Here is a 20,304-nt window from a genome sequence, read left to right as displayed (position 1 = left end):
CAGCGCGAATCGAACAAGGTTTCGGCAAAGAATTTATCTAAATCACATGCGCCTGTGGTAGTCTCTCCATACAGCTGTCTGTATGTGTGCCGTTAAGCAACAAGCTTTAATGCCACAGGAACAGCCGCCAAATGTAGAAACAGCTTCTTATTGCTGCTAGCTTGCGCTTTTGAAACACCCAGCTTACTTCTTCTAGGCGTTCTCTCCCTCTCTGTGCAAGTTTTACCATTCTACAAATTTATAAAAATCAGGCTACAGTGTTGCAGAGCAGATTATCCATGTTTCATTTGTTGTTGCCATCCGAAATGGGATCATATTTGTGTGTACTGAGTAGTGGCAGTGTTTCTAAGTTGAAATTGGAGAGTCGATTTGGCCCCGTTCGCAGCAACTCGGACCAACGTATGGAACGGCTTGGCCCATTTTACGTCGAGATTTCAAGTTAAAAGTGTATCAAATATACCTTGTGCACAAACGGAAGCCGGTCGACCTTCCCAAGCAATTTGGCTTGGCTCTATGAGCTCTTGAAAAGTCCCAAGAAGATCCAACGTTTTCGCGCCTAATTTTGTTCAGTGAAGAGAGCAAAATTGCCTCATTTGGGACGTAGAACAACCCGAAGAGATTGAAGAGCTACCATTTCATCCAGAAAAAACACCGGTTTGCTGTGGTTTGTGGGCTGGTGGAATCATCGGTCGATATTTCCTTAAAAATGGCATCCGTTATCGCGCCATAATAACCGACTATTTGATTCTTGAAATTGATCTAGTGATCTCGGCGACATTTGGTTTCAGCAAGACGGCGCCTCTTCCCACACATTGCATCAATCAATGAATATATACAGAGAACACTTCGGTGAGTAGAAGATTTCACGTTTTGAGCCGCTCGATTGACCACCAAGATCGTGTGATATCACTCCCTCAGACTTTTTACTGTGGGGATAAGTAAAATCTAAAGTCTATGCAGCCAATGCCGCTTCGGTTCAGGCCTTGTAGCAATGCATCACTCATGTCATTCGCCAATTACCAGTCGAAACACGAAATGGGAATCAACGGATGGACTATCTTAGACGTAGCCGCGGCCAACTTTTGAAAGAGATAATCTGGAAAAAATAAATGCCAAAGAATATTCTTTTGAAATTTTAAATTTGAAGTTTCTGTGTTTTTCCTTTAAAAAAGTAGGAAACCTCAAAGTTTTTTTTTGGGTGTGAGGTAGATGTCGCCGGAGAGAAACAGCTTCGCAGACCCTACTTCTGCATTGGACAGTTGTGCTGGTTTCACTTTGAGACCTAACGAAATGATTGCAGTTATACACACATTGGTTAATTAAATATCCAACACACACACACCCATATACATATGTATAATACATACGGTCGCTTGTATCGAACACATAGCCGCGTGTAGTGCTGCTTATAAGCACCAGCGCAACAGCTTCTGCCTATGGCCAAAGTGTGTCTAAAGTATTACAGTTAACGTGATTGATTTCATTAATTTGCCGTTATGTTGTTGCACCTAGCAGCGGCAGCAAGGGCGGCGACGTAGTGCCGCGGTGGCCCATTAGCGTTGTCGTGGGTTAATCACTTTATTTGTGAACCATTTCGCAGGCGTAAATACATACAAACATACACACATACACACATATGTGCATGTGTAGCACCGCTCGTATGTGGCGAAGGCAGCCGCTGATCGATGCTTGAGCGCGCGAGTGAGTGACGGGATGAATGATTGTTTCAGTTTTCTTTAATTTCGTACAATTTATTTATTTATTTTTTATTTTGCTGCTCAAAGCGCCTTTTGGCTTTTCCGCTGTCGCTTTTTGGTTTATCACCTTCTCATGTCTAATTTAATTGGTTTTCGTCATCGCAACGCCGTTATTGTCAAATCGTCGAATCGTCGAACTGTCAAATTGGCGAAACGTGATTTCAAAATGACTTTTGACATTTCTAGACGACAGTTAGCTGGGTGTGTTGTTGCTGCTGCGCTGCATCGCTTCCACATGCATGCCCGTCCGTATGTCTGTGTGTGTGTGTGTGTGTGTGTGAGTCTTCATACGCTTCTTTACTTGAGGAGCTTGTGGAAAAACATCAATTTATCTCGCCATATAATTTAGCGATTTTTGTTTGCTTTTCGTCTGCGTGAAACTGTAGGAAGTGTTTGTGCGGTGTTTGGTGGGCGTTACCTTGGCTGTAATGTGTATTTATTTACGGTTTATTAATTTATTTCTTATTCAATTTTGTCATTTATTCGACTTCGAACGGTGATTAGTGTTTTGTTTGTTTGTTTACAGTTGCATTCGCTTGTGCCGCTCGCTTCAGTTCCAATTGAAAAATATGGTTTTTATTGTTTCCATCGGCGCATGCGTCCAATACAGATGACTTTTGCTGATTTCAGCTGAAAAAATATTAATTCAATATTTGCCACGGCGCTTTTTATTATTTTTAATTAAAAAGTTATTACTTAGAAACATTAAATAGTACTGTTACTGCGACTATTAAGTTATCGCCTCAGTAAATATAGACTTTATGACTTCGATGATGCCTTGTAGGAAATAAGTTTGATTGGGGTTTATTTCAATTTGGGAAACGTCAACAAAAAGTTACTTGAAAGGGAATTTAAATTGTAAGTTTAAGGTTATGTACAACATTATTATTATAATAACAAGAAAAACATTACTTTCGGTTGCATTGAAGCTAAATACCTTGCAAAAATAAAACAGTTTCCACATAAAAACTTCATTTTGATCGGTCAGTTGTATGTATGGCAGCTAATTTTCAATTTAATGGTTTAGTCTGAACAAATTCCATAAGGAGTACCTTAAACAATAATCAGTGTAAATTGTCGTAAATATATCTCACCAAATCAAAAAGTTATCCATACAAGCACTTGATCTTGATTATGCAGTTTGTATGTCAGCTTTAGGGTATAGGAGTCCGATATTGTCGGTTTCGACAAGTGAGCAGCTTCTTGAAGAAAAAGTTCGGTTGCAAAATTACAGATCGATAGCTCACACACTGAGAAACTAGTTTGCGGACTTGGCTATACTAATCCAGCTTGACGTATTGGGAAGTCAAAAAAGGCTTTTCACATTTCTAATCAAGTTCAACTTATTTTTTTATATTTATTATGAACTTTAATAAACCAAATATGTACCGTTTCGGTCGACCACGTTTTGCTATTTTTCCACTAGAGACATTATTCCATCAGTGTAAAACTTTTCTGGTTTCTCGGCGAAAAATTGCGACAAGTAATTTTCACAGGCTTCTCTCGAAGCAAACTTTACTCCATTAAAGGACTTTGCAGCCAAGCTCTCCCAGTTTTTGCCGAGTCATCAAAGATGTGTGTAGTCTAGCGTTGTCTTGATGGAAGACAAAGTCCTTCCTGTTGATCAGTTCTGCCGTTTTTCCGTTTGCTTGCTTCAATCTCATCAGTTGTTGACAGTAAAATGTAGAATCAATCGTTCGACCAGGCTGAAGCAGCTCATAGTGAATAACTCCTTTGCAATCCCATCAAACCCTCAGCATAACCTTTCTAGGCATCAATTCTGGCTTTGCGACCATTCGTTGAGCTTTGAGCTTCACCACGCTTGGATCATGATCTTTTTCGCACATTACTGTCGTATTTGATCCACTTTTCGTCTCCTGTTACCATTCGCTTCTGAAATGGTTCACTTTCATTTCCTTTCAGCAAAGAATCTCAGATGTTAATTCGGTCCATTAAATTTTTCACAGACAATTCATGTGGTACCCAAACATCGAGCTCCTTTTTGTATCTAGCCTTTTTAAATGGTTCAAAAACGTTTGATGATGAATGTTAAGTTCCTTAGCGAACTTGTGTGACGGTCCTAGTCAATCTTCAACGATTAGTCGACCAGAGCGAGGTACATCTTTCACATCGAAATTTCCAGAACGGAAGCGAGCGAACCATTGTCGTGCTACATGAACTGATACAGCATAGTCTCCGTAAACTTCACATATTTCATTGGTGACTTGCGTAGATTTCTTTCCTTTTTTATCCAAAAATTTAAAATATAGCGAATTTCTTCAATATTTTCACTCATTTTTGAACAGCTGTAACTTATTTTCAACTTTCCTGAGTTTCAATTGTTGGTTAAATTAAAATGTCACCTTTCCAACACTTTGTGGTATGATACACTGTGATTGGTAGCACTGCAGATATACGACTGCAGCGACATCTATTGACAAAATACGAATAGACTTATTCGATTACCCAATATATTCATATATGTATATACTTTAGAGAGTCTCCGCCGTTTCCAACGAGTTCTTACAAACTTCGTTTCAAACTTAAAAACAAAAGACCTTTCATATTAAATCTAACTTATAATTTATTGTTATTGTAATAATATTATATTGTGTTTTCTGCAACACAAAAATTCCAAAAAACTTCAATAAAATATTAAATATGCAATCATTTCTTGTACAGTCGTTAACTGCCTCAAATTTTATATAAACCTTTTTGCTCGTTCTGTCGTGAAGCTATAACTATCACAGCTATAACTGTATTAAACATTTTTATTTCACAAACTAAATTGAAAACCAGCAATGGGAAAGAGCTCAGCATAATCGCATTAAAAATTTGACAACGGTTGGCGGGGCAGCGGCCGAGCGGCAACGGCTCAATGGCTCACCGCTTTTGTAGCCTCTCGTGGCCCACAGCCCGCTTGAGCACTATGCATGTGTGTGTTTGAGTGTGGCGTATTTCCGCTATGAACAATGAAGCAGACAAATTTATGTTTTTGTAAGCGTCATTTGCTCAAGGAAAATACAATTACATAATTTCTAACCCAGCTGCGCTTTAAAAATTATGAATTTAGTGAAAATGTGTGATATTACAAACGCTCTCATTTTACATGAATATTTAATAACAGACTTTGGGTATTTTTGTGGTAATTTCGGACATTGTTGCGCTGTTAAACTAAACAAATTTGCGTTTGTGTCTTTTATGAAAATACAAAAACATTTTATTTGTAAATAATCTCGATTATAATGCAAATTAAATGGAGACAAATTGAACTACTGAAATCGTAATACGAGCCAACAAAGCTTAATGGCTGCCGCAGTTTTCATATGTAAATTAATGAAGAGACAAAGTGTGAGAGAGACATGGGAAGAGAGCTGAATAAAAATGCAGAGAATTTACGCATTATTTTTCGTAGATAGGAGAAAATGCTATTTCAAGTATATTTTTTTATTTTTAATTTTTTGAGCCTATATCCCTCTAGCGAAGTTGCCGATAAAATCGATTATGAAAGTTCGATAATGATATGATAGTCGAAAAAGTTTTTTCGTATTTTGTCAATAAATGTCGTTCCAGTGTTACCAACCACATTGTGTCATACCATATAGTGTTGGAAAGGTTAGATTTTAAGCTTCATTTAACGAAAAAATTAAATTCGGGGAAGTTGAAAAACAATTACAGCTCTTCAAAAATGAGTGAAAATAATGAAAAAATTCGCTATATTTGGAAATTTTTTTATGAAAAATGTAAGAATGCCACGAGAGGTCAACCAAAATGGTACATATTTGTTTATTTATTTATTATTATTAATATAAAAAAAAGGAGTTTGATTAGAAATACGAAAGGACTTTTTCGATTACCCAATATATATGAGTTAACCTCAATTATTAGTGAATGTTTTTTTTTCATAATTTAGCTACCGAAAATAAATATTTTTTCTATTTGCAGTAAAATTGTATAAGAACTAATCCATTAACAAAATAATCAATTAAAAAAAGGTTGTTATTGAAACTAAAATTGTTTCATTAATTGTTGACGAAAACAAGCGGCAATCCTAAATAATTGCTTGATGCTTTGCCATCGATTGACTAATTAACTTAAGAAATGTTCAACCAAAGCGGGCAAGCAAAGCGCTAGTCAATAACAAATTTATTTTTTCCGCTGCACCCTCAACGCCGAAAAAAGGAGAAATTCACAAATGTCCAAAAACGGCGATGTTTCCAACTAATAATGCATAAAACTGCATTTTTATGACGCAAATTAGTCGCCTAATGGGAAACCGTTGAAGCATGGCGCGGGCGGCGGCGATTGCACAAACAGCTGTGCAGCGCATCTTCCAGCTTTGAAGCAACGAAAAACAGAAGAAACTCCGAACAACTCGGTTTTTTACAACAACAGCATGAGCTGCCTTGTCAGGCTTGCGGTTTTAGGTTATATTTTCCAATTTGCGCTCGCTTATTGACCCATAAAGTGGGCGCTCAAAGCTCGAGCTACATACAAACGGCTGTAACATAGTATATTTGTAGGCAGGTATGCATGTATTTTTGAAGCGTGGACTTGTTCATCTTTTTGCAATTGACCTGTGACATCGCACAGCACCCACAGCAGCAGCGCTGTTTCTGCCAGCGGCAACAGAAGGTAACAAAGCGCGCTTGCAAAATGATTGCTAGCGTTATTTGCCGAAACAAAACGAAGTACACCGCAATTCGAAATAACCGCGTTGTCGAAGACAAAAGAATCTGCCAAAATATTGAAAAGTTTAACAACAATTTGATTGGCGATAATGCGCAAGAGCCAGTCATTCACTCGCCGCGCTCAGCCTGAATTCAATATTCCAGCACTGTGTGGTTGTTGTTGTTGCTGCTTTGCCTTTTGATTGCCATTCCCTTTTCGTTTACGACGCTCTTGTGCTTAATTTATATTTAATAATTGCTGTTGTTGTTGTAGCCGTAGGTGATGTCAGTTCGTCATCGTTTGTTCAAAGGTTTTCCTCTGTTTATATGTATGCATGTATGTATGTGTCTTTCGTTTTTTTGTGGAGTTGATCAAGTACTCGCGCGACCTACCAACCCAGCAAGCCAGCTGAGTTGAGGCCAGCAACTGGTGCTGGCGACCGGCAGCCAGCAGCTAGTCTGCCAGTCAGCGCTCGTGATCAATTTGGCCACGACATGAAAAGTCGACTGTGCGCCGAGTGCCACCCGGCCTCTGTGTGGGCAAGCGCTTCACAAATCCACTAGCCGCCTGCCTTACTGCCCGGTTAGTGACGTGCGAGAGACTTCACCGACCTTTTGCTAGGCTTCTCCTGCGGCGCTTCCGTATGCTGAGTGAGTGGAAAATAGTTGTCGTGGAAAAAAAATGTAACCACCAGCAGTGATGGCGGTATACATTATACCCGCGACACGGGGCTTTGAGGGACTGTTATTCGTTTGTATCTGAAGTGTTTCTCCGATTTATACTACCAAATAATTGTATGTGACAAACTCTAACTTGAATCGCAGCAATTATCGCATTTGATGTTAGTATGTGTAAGCTCTTGAAGGCCTTCTTTCAAATACGGCAAATACTTGGGTTCAAAATGGTTAGAAGAACGCATTTTTGCCTAACAATCTTTGTCATAGCGCGTCTAAGAAAACGCTATTTATCAGGTAATTCGACCTGAGTTTGTAAAAACCTCAAGCGCGGTTTTCGACTCTTGTTCCCTCAACTTTATGGCTGAAGAACACACAGACTCACGAGGGGAACTTTGTAAAGCTCTTGTTAGATGTAGAAAACAAACCAATTCTAGCTTAACGTATTAATATTGAAGTACCTCTATATATCCAAGCGGGTATAAGAAATTTGAAAACACTTCTGACTTTTCCATTTGCTCTCGACTGGCTCGAAGGTAAATTTGGCTGCGCCTATGCAGAAGCGGTTTTGTTGTTGGTGTAGTCGCTTTGCCAAAAAATTATCATGATGAATTCATTGGCTCGGCCGACCGGCAAACAACGGACCAGCAGGCGGCTGCGCAAACGTGCAACGGCTTTGAACTGTCATCGTCAACGTCATCGTCATTGTTACTCGCTGCATCAAACGCAATATCGGCGCAGCATCAGCGGGGATCAGCAGCGATCAGTGCTGCTGTCATGTTTGTTGTCAGTAAACTGAAGGAAATCTACAGCGGATATTATAAAGCGGGAGTGTTTTGGCTTTTAATACTTGTTGCCATGCAAATAAATGTCCAAAAGCCTCTGCATTGGTGCCTACAATTCTACACTTCTGCAAAACGCTTGGTACAAATTACTGCTAACAAAAAGCCAAAATGGAGAGACTATGTGAGATTGCTTGAGTAAATTTGTCAGCGATGGGATTGGCTGACATTTGTTAACCAACCGAGTAGTCTTACATACATGTGTTTATGTAACTAAATGTATGCTTGGATTATGTAATTCAATTAGACATCTTCGATCGTTTAACATAGACCAACTGGACTCATCGGCATCCTTTCTAAAGCGCAGAGCACTCAGACATCTTATCAGGTCAGGAAGACTTAAAAACACTCCATTTATCCAAATCCTTAAAGACATGGATCTCCCTCTCTCTCTGTCTCTCTTTCTCCCTCTTTCTCTCTCTCTCTAATTGTTTATAGAAATGGATGACTTGAATGATGAAGCTTTCAGTCTTCTGTTGGATCTTAAGTAAGTCCATGCTTGAAGAAACTTAGAAAATAAATGCTTCCACACATCATAGCCGAAAAAGATTCATCTCTTAGTCGGAGCTGGAGTGTATAGCTTCATTTCTAAGGGCTACCAAACAACGGACGCGAGCAAAATGTCTTATATTTGGATCAGAACTTAGCTAGTAGTACAAACTACTAGGCCTTCCTTAATTTTTAGTGGGATTTCCAGTTGCCAACATGAAAGGACTGTTTTAAATCGCCCTTCCCTTAGAACGAACAAAAACTGTCCGAAGTGATTCCCCGTGTACCCAGTTGCGCCAAATTAAATTAAAAATCATTTTGCGGTTTCTTCTACACAGTTGGCTCCTCACCTTTTTTTCAACTTTTTCGTTTTTATTCGCTTTTTGTGACAGACTCTTCGTACGGTTCTTTCGGAAGCGATGAACCTTTGGCAAATATTTTCATAATAAAGCTGATGTGCCATGAAAATTATGCAATGCTTGCTTGCCGAATTCGTTGTCTCTATTATGCAGTCACTGCACGGTTGTTATTGTTGTTGTTGAAGTTGTTGCTATGGCCATTCCCTTCTTTTTTAGCTCGCTGTTATGATGGAAAAGCCAAAAGTGGCAAAGAGCGGCCGAATGCGGCGTTATTCCCGCGATGCGCCAAGCACAGCCGCCATTTGAAGTCAGCGGCTAGGTCAGCAGCGCGGTGCCGGGCTCCGGAATTTCGGCGCTGTGGGCTCGGCGCTTGGCGCTCGGCCTGCGATGTCAACGTACGCAATTAAATGCCACAAAACTGAACTGAAGTGGCTAATAGAAAAGGCCAAAAGCGCAAGCAACTAGCGACTAGCGTTGCAAAATTATAATCGCAACAACAACAACATCGCCATCAGACAAACACGGCAGATAAAAACTTCTGTTGAAAATTTAAATAAAAACAAAAAGCCGCATCACGAGGCAACGCGTTAAATGCCGCGGCGCGCCGAAATTGAAATGCCAAGAAGATGCGCTTGTTGTTCGGAGCTTTTAATAAATGCCAGAAGTGGCGCTGAAGTTGTTACTACACAGCTGTTCCAACGACACACAGCAGCGTCTGCCGCGCTCCCCATTCTAGACAACAGCGACCACAATTTTAATAACAAATAAAAAGTTTTGAATGAAAAATTGAGCTTGCAAAAGTTGTGGGGGGGAGCTCTCGGGCTGCGGAGTGCAGGGATGAACGTGCGAACCAAAGTTTTTGCCAACGCGAATGGCAGTGGCAGCCATAGAGGCCACATCAGCTACGGCGGCGATTCGCACGACCGACAACCGCAAACTGGCTGGCAACGAAACGAACAAAAAATGGCTGAAAACAACTCAAAAAAATGTTTGTCCAACCAACCCCAAATGTTCCATGCAAGTGAGTGAGCACATGAGCCTCTTTGCGGACGAACCTTCGCTGGCATGACCGCGACGTACCGTGCTGGTTGGTGTTGGTGGCCGGAGTTATGCTGGTGGCAACGCTATGTCGCTACTAGGTCTAGAATAAATATGTGCTACCTTCACTTAATGAATTATGCAATGCAAATCGGCTGGAAGTCAGCAAGCTTATCAATAAATAGTTGCACTCCTACAGGTGGGGGAAGACAAATTCAGCAGTCATAATTAGCAATTGAGAGAGGGAAATGTGCATAATGCATAACAACCAAAGGTTTACTTATACTATGACCCTTATTCCGCTGAGGGGAAGAGGTTGAAGACTCCGCAACAAATTCGAGAAGAAGCTCGAGGTATTAGACAATTATGGTATTTTCTGTGGAAAAATGTTTTCTTTTAAAGAAAGCATGCACTTTTAACTGTGGAATACGAGTATTAAAAAAGAAGTATGAAAGCTTTAAAAAGTGAATACCAGCAAGGCGTAATACATCAAAAATAGACCAAAGTGGCACTTGGATTTTCTTCATAGCACATACTAATACCGAGTCCGTGGTCAAGATGCATATTAAATCTTAATAAAACTTCTTTGAATCCCTGGTATGTCTGCCTAAATGACTTTTAAGCCTCGATCCATATTTACATAAATGACATAATTACCATCTGGAATATCATCGAAGTTTTTTGTGTTTATGATAGTCACCCCCACATGTTCAGTTGTGCCATTAAAAGCGATGAGCAGGAAACAAACCCGCCGCTCTCACTGTCCAACAGACCGGCTTAAAGTGAGCCAAAAGTCCAGAGACAGCCAAGCGCGACCCGCAGCCGTGGATGAGCAACATTTCGTATGTTTATCGCGGCAAGCGCAAGTTTAAGGTCATGGCAACAATAAAGAGGAGGCAAAGAGGAAAACAAAGCAATGGAGGCGCATATGAAACAAGAGGTGAGGAGGCGAGGGAAAACGTTTAGTAAAGTGCAGAAAGTTGTTGAAATTCATTTGCTCGGTGTGTGGATTGTGAAACAAAAAAGCTACGCGGCTGCAACATCGACGGAAACTTCGCAAGTGCAATCATAATGCGCAACAACAAACAGTAGCGAACAGTGAGCAAGCGTAAATATGTGGCAACGAGTGGCTTGTACATGTAGCTATATGGTGTGTGGTGGAGCTGGTGTGCGTGTGTGGTGGCTGGAGAAAAATTTTCAGTGCTTGTACTACATGCATTGAGCTGTGAAGCGCTGCGAGGCGGTGGGAATGCCGCAACTCTCATGGAATTCATATGTTACCTGACCCAACTGGATTGTGTTGTGGTGTGTGAAGATTCAAAGTCTGGTGAATGCCAAGGCAATTCATTAACTCGGCGGCTATTGCTTCACCTTTTGTTCATTTTATGGAAAACAAAAAGAAAGTGGCGACTTTGGTTCATGATTGCTTTTAGGATAAGTTGAAATAGAAGTAATTTTCATTAATGTTGTGCTTGGGACTCAATATGACAAAAACATATCATATAATCGAAGTTTCTTGGCAACAGTCCAAGGTCATATGTGCTAAAGCAGCAGCCGTCGATTGTGACTATAAATAAAGGTTACAACAACAATATAACTATAATTCAATATAGCAGGCTGCTGAGTTTTCTAGCTTGATTAAGGTCTGTGTTGTGAAAGAAATCTTCGAAGTCTCCTTACTTTTTGAAATACCATAATCTCAGTCATAGGTCACAGTGAGTTCATGGATACTTTTCGACATCCCTAGATCCAATATACGGCGTAAGAAGGAACTTGGAGACAGGAACTAAGGCCTTATGGGGTTACATGGTTTCGTCGGGCCTTTTTTCAATAATTTTTTTTACATATAAAAAATGAAATATTTTAATGAATTTTTTTTTATTTAAAAGACTCATATTTAATAAGCATTTTGTAAAATTTTCAAAAAAAAAAATATCAAAATGGCAGTCATTACGACGCCATTTCCGGCAGTCCCTCGGAAAAAAGGTGCATCCGCGTTGTCAGTAGAACTTCTTTCAGGATCATCTGAAATAAAAATAAAAAATACGTGTTTTAGTAAAGATAATAAACTAGGTATTGGAAGAAGGAAAAAAAATGAAAATTGGATTTTTGGCAGACGTTTTTAAAAAAAATGCAAGTTTCGATGAAAATTTCTCGACATTTTTTTTTTTGTTTAAATAGTTGTAATTAAAAAAAAATCCTTCATTCAAGACCTTTTAAATGATATCTCGAAGACCTGTGTAAAATTTCATCAAGATCGGTTGAGTAGTTCGCGAGAAATCTTGACAACCGACTTTGAAAACATAGTTTTGAGAAAAACGCGTTTAAAGTTTTAAGAGAGCCTATACCTGACCTCGAGCGTCCACCTTTTCAAGGCTGTATCTCCGAAACTATTAGTTGGATCAACTTGAAAATTTAGGACAATATTCTAGAGTTGTTCTGGAATTTAATAAGACAAAAAAATTCGATTTCTTGAAACTGTGAAACCCATGTAACCCCTTATGGAAACCATGCAAATACACAGTGCCAAACCGCCCTGATTACATCGATACTAACTTTTTCGCACTGTTCAAAAACATACATACATTTATACTGATAATATATATATACTTCTCCTGTTGTAACTAACCATAGGCGTAACTCCATTCCACCCTTTATCAGCAGCACAGAATAGTAAACTCAAATGCCGTCATATTATCACAATGTTTTTATGTTTTTGTGTTGCTGAAAATCCTCGCTTTACTTAAAATGTCATAATAAAATGCACTTTATGTCGAAATCCACTTAAAGGGCTATCAATTTGTGCTGGTGGAAGTGAGCAAATCCTCTTGTTAATAGCATAGGAAAGGGACTTTTGTATCAGCGCTGCGCGCACAACAACAAACGACACACTAATAAAATGTTTTAAAAAGTTTCTGTTAGAACGCACAAAAATTAAAAAGAGAAATTACAAGCTTCATAAATTTGGTTGTTAACGCACCAAAGGGATTAGCAACGCACGGAAATTACACTGGAAGTTTTCATATAACTAAAATCGCTTTAGCATTTTACAAATTTATTTACTCTTACTACTTTTGCTATTAAATGAACTACGAAATTAGTAATGGAACTTAGTAGCAAACCGTAATTTATTTCCTGCAATCGTTGGTGTCAGGTGTTACCACCTGATTAGCAGATGGCTAATAAATACGCACATATTAGTGCGATTACTTCATAAAGAGCTTTTGAAGCATACCACATATTACCAAAGAGCATCGTTTGCTTTTCTCGCAATAAAATTTAATTACTTGAAATGGAACCCTTTTCTTTGATGTAAGTGCTATGTTGATTTACACTCTTCTATGCACTTATCGATTTGAGGATATGTCCGACAAATTAATGTATCATAAAAGAGAGATGTTATTGACATCATTGGCCTCAACAACCGCGCCGTTATTTCTGCTTTCTCCAAACTGGATAAGGAAGCGAGGCAGATGGGTATGGCAGTGAACGAGGGCAAGACGAAATACCTCCTGTCATCAAACAAACAGTCGTCGCAATCGCGACTAGGCTCCCACGTCACGTCGTCGACAGTGATTACTTCGATGTCGTAGATAATTTTGTCTATCTTGGAACTAGTATCAACACCAACAATAATGTCAGCCGGAGGAAGCAGAGGAAGAGGAAGACCTTCACTCCGTTGGATAAACCAGGTGGAGAAGGACATGACTACACTTGAAATCTTAAATTGGAGCCAAACAGCGAAGAGGAAGAACGTCTGGCGGGCTGTTGTATACAGTTATATCCTGTAGTAATTTGGGGGTTTCCACAAATTATCAGTTTTTTGTGGAGAAAAGGACGAGTGCAAAATTTCATATCGATGTCTCAAAAACTGAGGGGTTAGTTTGCTTATTTACAGAGGAACAAACAGATAGACTTGGCTAAAGCGACTCATCTCATCAGGCTGATTATTCATACATGTATATTTATACATATCGGAGCTATACACTGCTGTCTCCATGCAGAAATGTACAATGTTTTCAAACGTTGGCAGCAACAACGACGAACAGTGAAAATGTGTGCTGTTATATTTGTATGACTTCACAGTCACGAACAAACAAGAATACAATATTAATACAGTAAAAGTTTACACAAGAATAAATATGCATGGAAGCCCATAAAAATACAATAAATTATGAATGTGTAAATATATACACTAACACACACATACATATATACGAGTACCATACAGATGTGCTTGCGAGCAAATAAAAGTTGGTGCTAATGGAAGTGTGCAAATAAAAATGCATCTCATACCTCTCAAGGTCACAATAATGCTCATCAACGGCAACAATACCAGTAGTTTGCCAGACACACACGCACACACACACATGCAAACACGCATGGCTAAAGACCACTTCACTTTCCAAGCGCTTTTGCAGCTTCAGTTGACTGTGTCTCCCCTCTGGGCGCTCGTCTTGCATTGCCAGCAAACATTTGCGGTGTAATCTAATAGCCAGCCGCCCGCCGCCCGCCGCCCCCCTGCAGCCTCAGCCGCCGCTTTCATTCCGCATTCACTACAAGGTGTAAAGAAGAAATTCCTGCAGTCAACAGGCAAAACGAAAGAACACACACACACTACAGCAGCTACCCAAGTGGTAATGCTCATATGAGTTGAGAAATGTGAGCAAAAGTGCCAGCAGGTATGCACTTGTGTGTGTGTGTGTGTGTATAGGTTGGTGTTCGTGTGCAGTATGTACAGATGTGGGGCCCACTTGAATCGCTCTCCGATTATTTGCTTTCCGATTTACACTTTCGAGTTGGGATTGCCACAATAAGTGTGTGCAAATAGTTTTTGCGTTTGCTCTTCATTTTTGCCACTGTGGCAATGCGAAAATTCAACACCCTACCGACTATACTTCGTTTTTCGCTCTCGAACAGCACCTTTTTGTGGGCTTTGCTGGCTACTCCTGGCCGGCTTACCGCGATATGTGCACTTAAGTTTTATAAAATGAAATGTTTGTTCTTATACGACTTTTGTTGTTTTTATAAATGGGTACATGACCACAAGTCCAGAAGTCCCCAAAGTGCATAAGTTTATCTGTTGACTTGCTTCAGTGCATTGTTGCAAGTTCACTCCAAAGTCACGCATGCCGCACATGGACGATTGTCTGCGCTAACTCCTATCTTTGAGTGGATGTGTGTGTGTGTGCATTCTCGAGTTAATTAGAAGCTGCTGACTGCATAACGCCCTTTTGGCGACTGTTTTACTCGCTTGGCTAAGCTATTGAGTGGCGTTTCTTGTTCAGCCTGGCGATGCCCTATTGTTGGGCGCACTGGTGGGCCACTGGCTGCGCTAAGCGTTGGCTCGTGGGGAACTCATATGTAATCGCTTTCATTACATACATATAAACCAGTTTATCCGCGGAGAAAAGCATAAAAGTGCTTATTCGCAGAGAAAACAAAAGAAAAGCGAAAATGCCAAGTAAATATGTAGAAATAGGAATGCAGTTGTTATTGTATATTACATTTCACATTGGAACAATTTGCTACAGCATCTTGTTTTCATGCGAATTTTAAATAAGAAAAATCTTTAAAAAGTACGTCACCAACAGGTTATAAAAAAACTATGAAACATTGCCTAAACAAACAGAATAAAAAAGTATCTAAATAGCACGAGCTTTGCTGGCATAAAAATAATCTTCCGCAAAGAGACGAAGGCAATGCACACACACACACAAATATGTTCATGTGTTAAAGACTTCTTTTAAAATATCTCTGTTTTTACGCTATGTTTTGACGCATTGCAGAAAATGGAAGTATTTATCTAAAGTGCCGTTAAGCTGCTTCGATATTTATTTTTTTGTTGCTGGTGGCTTCTATACATTTTCGCCTAGCTTTGCAGCTTACTGATTGCGGCAGGTCGCTAATGAAGAAGCTTTTGTGAAAACTTCTCGTGTTTATTCGTAAATATTTGCCGTAAACAAACATTCCCACGTAATGTTGGTGTGTATATTTGTCAGAGACCGACGCGTGCACATTTTTTTTATAATCTATGGACTTATTTACCAAACTAGTTATTCAAAATATTTCTCTTCCTGGTCAGAAAACTTTTATAAAATACCTCTAACAAGCTGTAATATATACTACTTCTTCGCAAACGGTATAATTTCTGAAAATTTCTTCTATCTCTCCGATCTATTTACATTGCATATATAATACACCGGTCAGCTCATAAGATAACTAGGTTGGCAATAAGTGACAGTCTATCTATGTATATCTTGTTCCACCACCCAAATTGCGACTATATTCATTTTCTCGGTCGACTCTTTACCATATACTATATATCAAACAGTAAGAGAGTTATCTCAATATAATCAATAGGAAATATATAGGTTAATATAGTCTGGTACTAATTGTAGACGAAATCATTTGAAGCTTTCACACACCAAATAACTGCGTTTTTTCTCTGGTATGGTTAAGCTTTCGTGAGAATATTTGTTTCAGCAAAAAGTGATGTGATGCCAAAAGGGGTAAAATCCAACCATAAATTTCAGTATATACATTATATTTATACTAGTGGATCCTATCAATTGATGTTGTGGTATACATTTTATACTATTATTCATATAATAAACTATTTAGTACCGTGAAAATTTAATTTACGAATAAAGTGAAATCTCCCTTAAACGGACACTGAAGAAAAAACCTTTCAGTCCAGTTGTTAGAGTTGTCCACCTAATAGAATGTACTTAATAAATATCAACAAATTGTGGGACCGGTCAATATGTTAATGGAGATGTCCGCTTAATAGAACGTCCATTTAATAGAGATTTTTTTATACCCTGAGCAGGGTGTATTAAGTTTGTCACGAAGCTTGTAACACCCAGAAAGAAGCGTCGGAGGCCCTATAATGTATATATATAAATGGTCAGTATGTCGAGCTGAGTCGATTTAGCCATGTCCGTCTGTCTATATATACGAACTAGTCCCTCAGTTTTTAAGATATCGTTTTGAAATTTTCCAAACGTCATTTTCTCTTCAAGAAGCTGCCCATTTGTCGGAACGGCCGTTATCGGACCACTATAACATATACATAGCTGCCATACAAACTGAACGATCGGAATCATATGCTTGTATGGAAAAGTTTCACATTTTACAAGATATATTCACGAAATTTGGTATATATTGTTTTCTAAGGCACCAGTGTAATCTCCGAAGAAATTGTTCAGATCGGTTAACTATAGCATATAGCTGCCATACAAACTGAACACATAGTTACTAACAGTAATGCACCTGTGAAGGGTATTTAGCTTCGGTGCAACCGGAGTTAACGTTTTTTCTTGTTTTTATTTATGAATTGTTTTTTACTATCCTATATTTTAAGTTGGTTCAAACTGGACACAGTGTGCAAAATTTTACTAAAACCGGTACAGTACTTTAGGAGTCCATCGCGGACAAGCAACGTGACACGTAATTTTTACACATAAAGATATATTACGATGATTTTTTTGACACTGATTGACTTGTATAAGCATATATATGTATACCCTGAAGAAATTGATTAAATTTGCAATGAAGCTTGTAACAACCAGAAGAAAATTTCGAAAGTATAAATGCATAGGTACTTATAGTGTATGATCATCATATCAGCTGAGTTGATTTATCCATATTTTTGAAATATCAACCACTGATACCACTTTAGCATCAGAAGCAAGTGCTTTTATGGAAAAATGTTTAATTTGACGAAATATCTTCACGAAATTTGGCACAAATATGCACATGTCATACAAAGAGACCGATCCAAATCGAGATAACGTTCTCTTTATACAGTTTGTGCTTTAAAAATTCATATGTGAAGGGTATATTATAACTTTTAAGCAGCCGCAGTTTACGCTTTTTCTTGCTTGAATACTAAATAAGATATCTTGATGAAAACTTGACAAACATGTGACCACTATTCATGAAATAACTATTCGTTCATACATTCATATACATTTTATTAAAATTTTGTCTCTTTTTGTACTACAATTTCAGGTAAATACTTTTCATCACATACTTCGATGGTAGACAATAGTTCTTTTGAGAAGGTAAATAATATATAATAATTATTTCACAAAGCATTTCTATTTTTCATAACTTTTTTCTTACGACTGATCCTTATACATACATACATACATGTTTAGAGTGTTTTCCAATCACAAATTATATTTCTGCAAACTTACAATTAAGTGCAAATAGAAACCAGATCTTCTAGTTTGGAATCTTAAAATTGTATTTTTATCCTTTGGATGGCTTACATTATGAATAGTTTGTGATTTAAAAAGTAAAGGAGTTTTCGCCACCATTATCCATTGTATATGGTTTCAGCGAGCTTATTTTTCCGGGAGTCTGCCCTCCCTCGTTTTTACCCGCTGACTGCACTCGTTAATTGCACAATGCGCTCGCATTCCGAAAGCTAGCCTGTGGGCCCCTGATAAAAGGGCTGGCTATGAATTTTAAAGCTTCCTACATTGAAACAATGGAAACCAATCAATGCATAGAAAACAGCATTGGCATTTTGAAAAATGAAAGTCACTCGAGTGTGCGCATGTGTGTATAGATAAGGCTTGGATGCGCGGCGGGCATGTGTTTATGTATTGTGGGCTTGAATAATATCAGATATTCCAAGACAATGTTGCTATTGCTCTGCTTTGCTTTATTTGACGTTTAAATGCATGCATCTTTATGGGTGTGTGTGTGTGGATGTGAGCACATGCATATTCATAAATATGCACACACGTGTGTATGTTTGTAAGCACCGAAGTAAGCAAAAGCAGTTAGTGGCAGCAAAGTGAAAAGCCAACTGAGCAGCGCATGGCTTTCAGCAGACTCCGCTAGCTTCGTTAACTGGGCTGCTACCAACACATCATTCGCTGTGGCGACAACATTGGCTTTTGTTTCGAGCACACACATACACACATGCATGTTGTTTAGCTGTTGTTGCCTTTGAACACTCTTTCTTTGTTTTCGCTAAACGACAATGCGGGCTTCTGCCTTGCAAATGAATGCCATTGCCGGACTGAAGTGCACAGCTGGTTAGCGTGCGGTTGTGTGTGTGACAGCGTGTGAGTGTGCGGCCGCAGAAATGAAAGATGATACCCATGCAACAGTGGCATTAATAAACAAACGACAGCGCAAACAAACAAATAGCCAGACAAATGCAAATATTTATACTCGGCGGAATATATTCGCGGCGAAGACGAACTAACTGCGCTAATAAGTCGTCAGTTGCTGCGAAAACTGCTTCACTTAAAGCCGAACGGTGGAATCGCTGAGCTAGTTACTCCAGTTAGTCACTTAGCTGCATACGTGTGTGTGTGTGAACACTTCCATGACGAGTAACGCAGTTAGAAGTGCAATGAGTGCATTTGAAAGAACAATAATGACGTCTGCATATATTTATTCTGTTATATATGCCACAGTGCTTGTGCACTTAAGACTTCCTGTCAACCTTTGCGTCAGAAATGACAAAACTATTGTTGGCATCAATGGTGCAGCGGCATGCGGTGCGAGCGCTTTGAATGGCAAGCAAATGTTGGCTCTGACTCTGACTCCGACTGTGGCTCTGGCTTCCTTTAGTTGTGAAGATATTTATTTTTTTGACTGCGTCTGAACGTTTGCAGCTTGTGACAGTGAATTTGTGATATTGAAGACGTAATGCAGCCAGTAGCCTTTTGCGATAATATATGAGCAAAAAATCTGAATCCATGTTAATGAAGAGAAACAGGTCGTATTATATGAGTAATGTATTCATAGTTAATTTCAATGGAGTAAACCAAATGATATTGATCTTGTGTTAGTTCACTAGAGATTTATGTAGTCGAAAATTGAGACTATAATTCGGTGGAGGTGGCCAATACACAGGTGATTCGTAGAATTTGGGTTCGGTCGTAAAGTCATTGAAAAATATTGGGTAGTCGAAAAAGTCTTTTCGTATTTCTAATCAAATTTCAACTTATTTTTTTATATACTTATAATGAACTTTAATGAACCAAATATGTACCATTTTGGTTAACCACTTTTTGAAATTTTTCTGCTAGATATATTATTCCATCAGTGTAAAACATTTCTGGTTTCTCGGCGAAAAACTGCAACAAGTAATTTTCACAGGCTTCTCTTGAAGCCAACTTTACTCCATTAAGGGAGTTCTGCATTGATCGAAACAAATGGTAGACCGATGGTGCAAAGCCAGAGCTATATGGTGGATGCATCAAAACTTCCCAGCCAAACTCTCCAGTTTTGTGTGTGGCCTATCATTGTCCTGATGGGAGACGAAGCCCTGTCTGTTGATCAATTCTGGCTGTTTTTTTCGGTTGCTTGCCTCAATCTCATCGGTTGTTGACAGTAAAATGTAGAATCAATCATTTGACCAGGCAGAAGCAGCTCATAGTGGATGATTGCTTTCCAATCCCAACAAACATTCAGGATAACCATTCGACGCGTCAATCCTGGC

General features: G+C 39.0%; 1 protein-coding gene across 7 annotated transcripts in view; it reads left to right on the top strand.

Annotated features, from left to right (window-relative positions):
- Window positions 1-20,304, top strand: part of LOC126756348 (uncharacterized) — a 174,860-nt gene that overhangs the window by 16,515 nt on the left and 138,041 nt on the right. The window contains exon 1 of one of the 7 annotated variants that reach the window (XM_050469344.1): window positions 17,854-17,899. The exons of the other annotated variants lie outside the window; for them this stretch is intronic. The gene's annotated coding sequence lies outside the window, so the exon portion shown is untranslated. Of the gene's footprint in view, window positions 1-17,853; window positions 17,900-20,304 lie in introns of those variants that run through there. 7 annotated transcript variants of the gene reach the window in all.

The sequence above is a fragment of the Bactrocera neohumeralis genome, chromosome 4 (genome assembly GCF_024586455.1).
Source record: "Bactrocera neohumeralis isolate Rockhampton chromosome 4, APGP_CSIRO_Bneo_wtdbg2-racon-allhic-juicebox.fasta_v2, whole genome shotgun sequence".
In the NCBI taxonomy this organism is placed as follows: domain Eukaryota; kingdom Metazoa; phylum Arthropoda; class Insecta; order Diptera; family Tephritidae; genus Bactrocera; species Bactrocera neohumeralis.
Note: the sequence above shows the minus strand (reverse complement) of the source record. Positions and strands in the feature narration are given on the sequence as shown.